Source organism: Mercenaria mercenaria, chromosome 4, assembly GCF_021730395.1.
Source record: "Mercenaria mercenaria strain notata chromosome 4, MADL_Memer_1, whole genome shotgun sequence".
Lineage (NCBI taxonomy): Eukaryota > Metazoa > Mollusca > Bivalvia > Venerida > Veneridae > Mercenaria > Mercenaria mercenaria.
The window spans coordinates 21,869,760-21,877,601 of NC_069364.1; the positions used below are offsets into that span (position 1 = coordinate 21,869,760).

At 33.4% G+C, this 7,842-nt stretch overlaps 1 non-coding gene across 1 annotated transcript; it reads left to right on the forward strand.

Annotated features, from left to right (window-relative positions):
- Window positions 1-775: 775 nt before the first annotated feature.
- Trnat-ugu (transfer RNA threonine (anticodon UGU)) lies at window positions 776-848 on the forward strand. Its single transcript has one exon. It is a non-coding gene; the product is annotated as a tRNA-Thr (tRNA).
- Window positions 849-7,842: the final 6,994 nt, after the last annotated feature.

The window sequence follows — 7,842 nt, forward strand, 5'->3', positions numbered from 1 at the left end:
TGAATATACATTTCTGGCGGCGGAAAAACTTTTGACTTGTAAAATTTAGCGAACGATTTACGAAGTTTATGACAACGGTAGCCCTACTGAAGAAGTTATTAAGCAAGGTCAAAAGTTTTAACAAGACTATAAGTTCTGGCACTTCAATGTTCTGGGAACTCCACTATCAGATACCATTTCGTGTAGCATAAGCATTTTGTACATTTAACATGTAATCAGAAATAGTTATTATACACAGTTTAACGTTTCATTTGATAAAATAAATGTGTTTATTTGTTTTTCAGTTCTTCCAATATATGTTTTGAAAAGTGTGGTTTTCGAAAAATGCCCCCCCACTCCCCCCCCACCCCCCACAAAAAAAACGTACTATTTACTAATTTTGATTTTTGCAAGCCTAACCCATGTCCCCAATAGACTTTCTTCAGTGTGAAAAGTTTAAACTAGTAATATAACACGCAATCACAGTGGAATTTCCTTGAAAACTTGCTACAAATGAGGAAAAAAATCAAATTTACTAAAGTACATCTCCAATTAACGCTACGCAAATTTGATCTGAAGACATGCTATTGATAGCCTCGTTCTGACTACCCTCCATTAGCCAATCAGAACCTTACTTGCAACGTTCTGAATGTGAAAGTAGAAGTTTAAAAAATCTATATTTAGCCTGGGTTTTTCATATTTACAATTCTTATGACGACCACATCGCATCTACGCCCTCGCGTTTTCAGAGAAATCACATATCATGGTACGGACTTGGTCACGTAAGGTGTCAGACAGCCGGTTAGCTCAGTCGGGAGGGCATTCGCCCTGTAAGCGAAGGGTCCCGGGTTCGAGCCCCGGACTGGCTGCACAATCCTCACTCTTTGACATTCGACGCTATTTTGATGGTTCAGCCAAATGCTTGTTGAAACAAGTCATCTGATTGGTTCAAATAAAAATAGATCTGTGAAAATAGAAATAGCAATTAGAGAAAAAACATAACTACAGAAAAAATTGAATCTGAAACTGGAAATAGCCAAAAAACATGGTCGTAATTATTGCACTACATAATAATATCGAAAGGTAAATACATACATGGTGTATGTTAAAGGGAAATTTAAACTGTTCATAGTAACATTTTATCCTATACCTCTATCAGTTAACCCTTCATTTTCTATTTTGGCATTTTTATATTTTCATATTTTGAGAAAGAAAGAAATGTGTGCGTGTGTCTACAGCGGTCACTCTAGGAAGAAACGCAATTGTGTAATGTTGAATAGTGCTGAAAGTACATTGCCAGTCAGTTGTCAACTATTGCCGAATTCAACCTGTGAACTTTTTCCATAAGTGTTGTATTACCTGACATCAGTATTTTTTGTACTTTTAACTTTAGCTTTTGTAATGTAGACCGGTAAATAGCACAAACTATTGATTTGCGATGTACATTGTATGTAAAAATGTCATGTAATATCAAATTTCTATTGTATACGCACTCAGTCTCTCTGGAATGAGTTTGAAAATAATGAAATGAAACTCTTGGGAAATACACGTCACCAACCGCAGACATTATTTGGTATAATTTTCTGCTTATTTAATTAGCTGATGATCTAATTCAATAATTCCACTCTGTAAGAAATTGTAATTTTCTGGTAGGATTAAGTAACAGTTATTTTTGTATTTAGCTATTTACAAAAAGACACCAAGGAATATCATATTGCGAAAAGAAACTTTTACTACAAAACGCTTTTCGACAACAACATTTTATGTAAATAATTTGCATTAATTATAGAGACTTTTGAATGTTGGCGAGTACGTTATAATGCGCAGAGCATCTCTTGTTTAGCGTAGAAACTGCTATCTTACAGCTTTGAACGTATCTTGGTAACTCCTTTCGTGTTAGCTAAAGTATAAGCTAAGAAATGCAGCAGCTTAGAACAGTTTAAGAACTAAAACATGTTTTTCACTGATTTGTATGGAAGAGGATGTAACACCACTCACGTAAAAGAGAATATTTGTAACAAATAAAACGAAACGACCAAAAACATATTAAATAGAGAGTATAAGGCAACCCGGCGTTGAGACATGTACAGTGTATGACAATCTCACACATACCCGATTTTCAACTAGTTTGGCAAGACTGTGTATGAAATAATTGCCCGCTGAGATACAGTCTAATGCTAGTGACAAATATAAGACACAGTAAAGTAAAATATATGAACAGGGTTAATATGAGGTATCAATTTACTCAATAACATGTTTGATATCGTGGCACCACCAGCATGTCATAGGCAAGTTACAATTCAAAATCTCACTCCCTCCGTCTATTTTTGTAGAATTTAGCAGAATTCACAAATAAGTAATCCCCGTGCCATCAAATAGGAAAGCGTTGCGCTAACTATAGAAGGGTCAGTTACCATGAACTGTGCTTTAAGTTTTTTTTACGTTTTAATTAATTGTGTATCAGATTTTACAAGTTTTTGATGGAAAACAAGCGTTATGTTTAATTTTCTGCAGGTTATAGATAACATTAGTACGGATATTAGTGTTATGGTTGTGTAAGACCAATCTTAACCTTTAGTCTGCTGTCGGCAAATGGTTCTGCCTATGCAACCAGTGCAGACCAAGATCAGCCTGCACATCCATGCAGTGTGATCATGGTTTGCATTGTTCGCTATTCAGTCATTAAATTCTCAGTAAACACCCGTATAAATAATAAATTGTACTGCCTAAATTGAATGATGGACCAATTCATTTTAGAAATTTAGCAGGGTAAACGTTAAGAGGTGTTTCAAGGTTTGTGAAATCCATTTTTCAAAGTTTGAACGTACTTTAAGTATGCACATACTTTTTTCAAATGCCTTTTCCCGCTTCTTTTATAAGATTATGAGCTAAATTGGAAAAACGTAAGTGCTTATACTCGATCAATTGTAGTGTTTATTTGATAGATATTGACAACAAAACAGATTAATACCAAGGTTCTCACAAACTTTAAAGCAATACTGCAGCACATTGTCTTTTAATTGTATTCAGAGACGAAGTCAAAAGATAAGAAATAGTTTTAGAAGTAAAAATGCGACGACGATTATACGCGGGTTTGTTTAATTGTTGGATCCTGTAAGTAGCAAACTGTAATTGATTATCATCGATTCTGACTCATTGATCTTCACGACCTTCAAAAATATTATATCATCAGGTAGCGGTAACTGGCATGTTTTCATATTTTCCAACTCGTTTTGTAATGTAGTTTTATAATAAATGTGTCAAGTTATGACAATTTGTTTGATGCTTTATTTGCAGGATCTACAACATTATTCGCGTGGAACTTAGACGTACCTTTATATTTAGCCCAGACAAAGCGTACGTTTTTAAATAGCCATAAAGAAGCATTTTTAGATTATTATAATACATATTTATAGAACTGTTTGTGTCCTACAAAAGTTTTAACTGATGATAGCCCTAAAAATCTCACATAAGAATAATTATAGTCATGGGAAAGTTGAGCTCATTTCTATAATAGAGGTGTACAGTAGTAACTTTAACCAGCAGACACACACTAGTTTAATATAAAGTAACATTTTGTTCATATTGCTATTAGATATATCGTACAACTGAATGAAGACAAAAATATGAAATAATTCTTACAAAATTATACACTGCATCTTTAACAGGATTTCATATTTAATATTTTATTACTTTAAGTGGTATCAGAAGAAAGTTAATTCAGTTGTTGTCATTTATAGTTACAGGAACATCATTAATTGCTATATAGTGGCTTTTATTCCTGGAATTCTCTGAAAGATATTATAGGCCTGATATTTAATGTCAATTTATTTAGAAGAGAAACTTACTTAAATAGAGTCTCGGTGGATTCATTTCTATCAACTTTTCTTGGCATAACGTTCTCCATTCTCAACTTTGGGTCGACGTATTTCATCCCAGGATACACCTTAAGATAAATGGTCTTTCTATAATTACTTCTACTGTATAACGGCCACGAAAAATATAATCAGTCACGACCGACGAAAATACTGACGTCATTTGGTAGGAAGCGGAAACGTGTGCTTGAATTTTGATGGTAAAAATTTGTTGTTTGCGATTAAAAATAATTTTGTTTTGGATAATAAATGTATTTTTATGATAGTGTTGCAATTATCATCTTGTGTATATATTTAACGGGGATGAAGTGTCCGCTATCCTTACGCCGTCGAAAATGTAAGAAGCTAGGATATATCTTACAGTAAAGGATCTTGTAATCATCACATGGCAGAGAGTATACACAACCGTACCTAAGAAATCTGAAGGCGAAAAACTCACTACAGACAAATAACAAGGCATTAAGTGATGTTATGATAATGGAATGAAATCAAACCGCACTTACGCCGACTTTTTATTGATATGCAACAAAATCATAAGAGCCTCAAAGGACTCTACATTGTTGTCACCTCTTTGGTTTGGATCTGGAAACAATAAATTTCCATAGAAAAAATAAGGTCATCTGCTGAGAACTGGCGACAAAACAATACATTTAATGTTTCTGTGTGAATAAATGCTGTTAAAAACCAGATACATAAATACACTCATTTTAGAACTGGTAACGTTATGGCATTTAATGTAGTTATACATTCTACACTTACTGTCCGAAAAACAATACACTGTATGGTGTATGGAACGGCGAACGAAAGCACATACAGCTAACCATTGTTGCTGGCACTGTTTCTGGTAAATTCAAAGGATAGGCAGCTTTTCTCTCTTAAACAAAAGCTGCAGTGACATCATGAAGTCAACCAGTCTACATATTAAACATATGTACGTCTTATCTAGAAAGATGTAAAATCAGTTCACATGCATATGTGAGTATTTTGGGTATTTTGGATTTATCATGTAGATGTAGCACTTTAGTAATTGGTAAAATATTTTTCATTAAGAATGTATTTGCTTAATGTTGACTACTGTGCAATATCTGGTTATGCTTATTGAAGCGTTAATGTTAAATGAATGCGTATGCCATTTTGCCCTAGTACACGGTGGTCAGTTGTCGTTCTATGTTATATTGGATTTATTGCCTGTTTCCGATGTTGTCGTTTGTTTTCTGTTAGAATCAAATTAACCAACTATTTTGACCTAGTTCTGTCATAACAAGGGTTAATAATGAACAACTTAGGTTTCTGTATACTTGGAAGAAAATATATCCATAGGATTACATAAGTTATTTGATATACTCAACAAAACCTTTGATATGCTTTGGTTTTAAAATCGTTGAACGATAGCGTCTGGTTACAATAGCGCTTAATGTGTCTCCTGACACGGTAATGCAATATCAAGGTTTGTTTTCCTTCAGAAGGAATGGGACAAAAGTGATTGAATTAAAACGTTGTATCTATGATGACAACATACAAATGTGGTATGTCTACGTATGCTTTTTATTTAGAATGGTAAAATATAATGGTAGCGGTGTGGAATATCCTCATGAACAGTCAGTCGTGTCTGATACTATTTCATTTGAAGGGGTTCTGTGCCTTGAAATAATTTATCAACAGTCACAACAGTTTTTTAGTGTCGTGTGGCGTCATGTAGCGCTGTGATACTGCCTAGTCCTCTGGGATCATGCAATATACTCGTATTTATATAACAGAATTGAGCGGTGTTGCACATTTAAGTACCTCTCGTGAACAGAATCAATCGGATTTTGTAATTACTTTACTTGTTTATGCTACAAAAGTACTTTCTTCAGGAATTTATCAACTTACCAATAAAGATGTAGTTTAAAGCCGTGTGGCGACTGCAAAAACCTCCCTTTGTCTTGGCTCAGTTTAACTATGATTTTTGTTCGTTTTCGATATATGTAGTGGGTTTGGTTTACTTGTTGTAGAATACCGCTTTAGACGATGTAAGAGAGCAAAAAGTGTTAAGCATGTCATTACCTCTCGGGAACATACTGAGTGAAAGCGAGGCTCCTATTCATTTACTTGTTTGTGTTCTATGCTTCCAATGAATCTGTTAAGAATTTAAGTACATTTTTCAAAAATAAAAATTTGAACTTATATGACATTAAACTGACAAATACATGTCGTAAATTATGAAATTTGTACTAAGCCAAAAATCTGCATTTTGCATAAATATCGACAAACGAAAATACGTTCCTTAATATTGTGGTAATTTGATTACTACATTAGTACATATGAAGCCATGTAATAAGAAAGCCGTTGAGAATTTATGCCTCACGAATTTGCCGAATTTTACACAGTCTGTCAGCCGAGGCGCCTTGCAAACAATGTCAAAGCAATGGGACGCAAACAACATCTTTCATATTTTCACTGCAAATATAACAGAAGTTTCGTTTAAGAGACTAAGATATATAAAATGTTACATATATGCACTTTCTTGGTAACTAAAAAGTGTAACACACTGCTAAAGTGACTTCTATATACCGAAAACTGTTCTTTCCCGCCAATATCGTGTAATAAGTATCTATTAATGATAAGAAGCTGAGAATATTTACACAGTCTTATAATTTGACGTTTTGAGTCATTGTAAGTTCCGTAACTCTCACAGTCTTGCAATGCACGAACTTTTCAGGAATAAATTCCAAAAAGATAACTCCCTCCGACACTAACATCTCACGGATAAAAATCAAATTACGATTTAATTCAAACCCTTAGATCAATTGTCATGATTACAAACCAATTAAAATAGTTTAACCTGTTTTCCAAATTAGAAATAAATTGTTAAGACAAAAAAAAAAAAAAAAAAAAAAAAAAAAAAAAAAAAAACAATAAAATAAATAAAAAAAAAAGTTTCCACTTAATATCTCAGTCCTACGAAATACAGAAATCAACAGGAAATTGCTCTCTGAAAGTCCTTTTTTTCAAATTCAACTTTTGTTGTTTCTTTTAATGATAATGAAACTGCAAGTTGTATGTATTATCATAAAAGCCTCTAGTAATTTAGTATTTTATCACCATGAAAACAGACACTGAAAAAATGATTCCGGTAAATTAATGCAGCTTAAAATACCAGCTCTAAACCACTAGTTCACTCTTTGTAAAGTACACATTTATATCTATATTCAAAATAACTTATATGTAGAATGAATAAAACTTAATGTTAAACGAATTCTTTTCTGTGCAGTAATAACTGACGTCTCCCCGGTGTACCCAATTTGGATTATTATACTCGCTGTTTAATTAATGCTCTAGTGAGACAAAACGTGGTTAATCTTTGACAATTTGAGCAAACTAAAATATTTCATGGTCTAGTTGTTCGAAATTTCACCATATTTGATCGACTTTTTGTTTTACATTTTGACATTTTAGAAAACTTAGTAAAACAAATGTATGAATTACGGATTTTGGACGCTTACATGTCTTTACAGTCAATTCAAAACATCATACTAGACAAATGCTTTGAAACATGATTTACATGGCGGTTAGTTAAACAGCTGGGTATGATTTCGAACAACTGGGGATAGTTAAGTATTAAAATAGTTTGGTTTCAAGCCATTTTGTATCATAGAAATGTCTTAGCATCTAATTTTATTTTATGGTTTCCAATATCACGGGTGGTAAACGCGCAATCCAATTCCCGCTGGGAATACGCTTAAAATGGGTTGCGCAACTTCCGGTGCTGGTGTTGCGCGTATAAAAAGACGAAATTGAGGTATGTGAAGTTATGATTTTGCTTAGTATGAGACAATGATGAATTTTCTCGGAAAAAGCAAAATGCTATTCGACACAAATATGATAATACATCATATGTGTAAAATATCTGGTTTGTAAGTTATGATTCGGCTCTATCATCACGAAAACTCAGGCGACAAGAAGCGTGAAAAAAGTATGAAATCAACAAAAATGGACTTTTCTGACC